Source organism: Cucurbita maxima, unplaced genomic scaffold, assembly GCF_002738345.1.
Source record: "Cucurbita maxima cultivar Rimu unplaced genomic scaffold, Cmax_1.0 Cma_Scf07476, whole genome shotgun sequence".
NCBI classification, from domain to species: domain Eukaryota; kingdom Viridiplantae; phylum Streptophyta; class Magnoliopsida; order Cucurbitales; family Cucurbitaceae; genus Cucurbita; species Cucurbita maxima.
Window position 1 is genome coordinate 200 of NW_019279491.1, and position 430 is coordinate 629.

The 430-nt window shown below is 24.7% G+C and overlaps 1 non-coding gene across 1 annotated transcript; it reads right to left on the reverse strand.

Moving 5' to 3' along the window:
• Nucleotides 1-258: 258 nt before the first annotated feature.
• Nucleotides 259-330, reverse strand: TRNAQ-UUG. Its single transcript has one exon. It is a non-coding gene; the product is annotated as a tRNA-Gln (tRNA).
• Between the last annotated feature and the right edge of the window lie 100 nt (nt 331-430).

Here is a 430-nt window from a genome sequence, read left to right on the forward strand (position 1 = left end):
TAAAGTTGAGTTTTATATTACATAAATACTTTATATATATCTAATAGAGTTTCAACACATTAAAATCAATTACTTTAATAACGGTAAAGTTGAGTTTTATATTACATAAATACTTTATATATATCTAATAGAGTTTCTAACCCATTAAAATTAATTTCTTTAATAAATGTAAAGTTGAGTTTTATATCTAGTATCAAAGTTTTAATTTTATATCTATTATGTATGTGACTTTTACTATTGAGTGGAGAAATATAGCAAAGGTCCCACCGAGATTTGAACTCGGGTTACTGGATTCAAAGTCCAATGTCCTAACCACTAGACCATGGGACCACAAATTTTTCAAGATTTGTTCGTCATAAATCTATGAACTTTAAAAAGAATAATAGTATCTTATTTGTTTCTTATAGATCTCTAAATTTTGAAAATGATT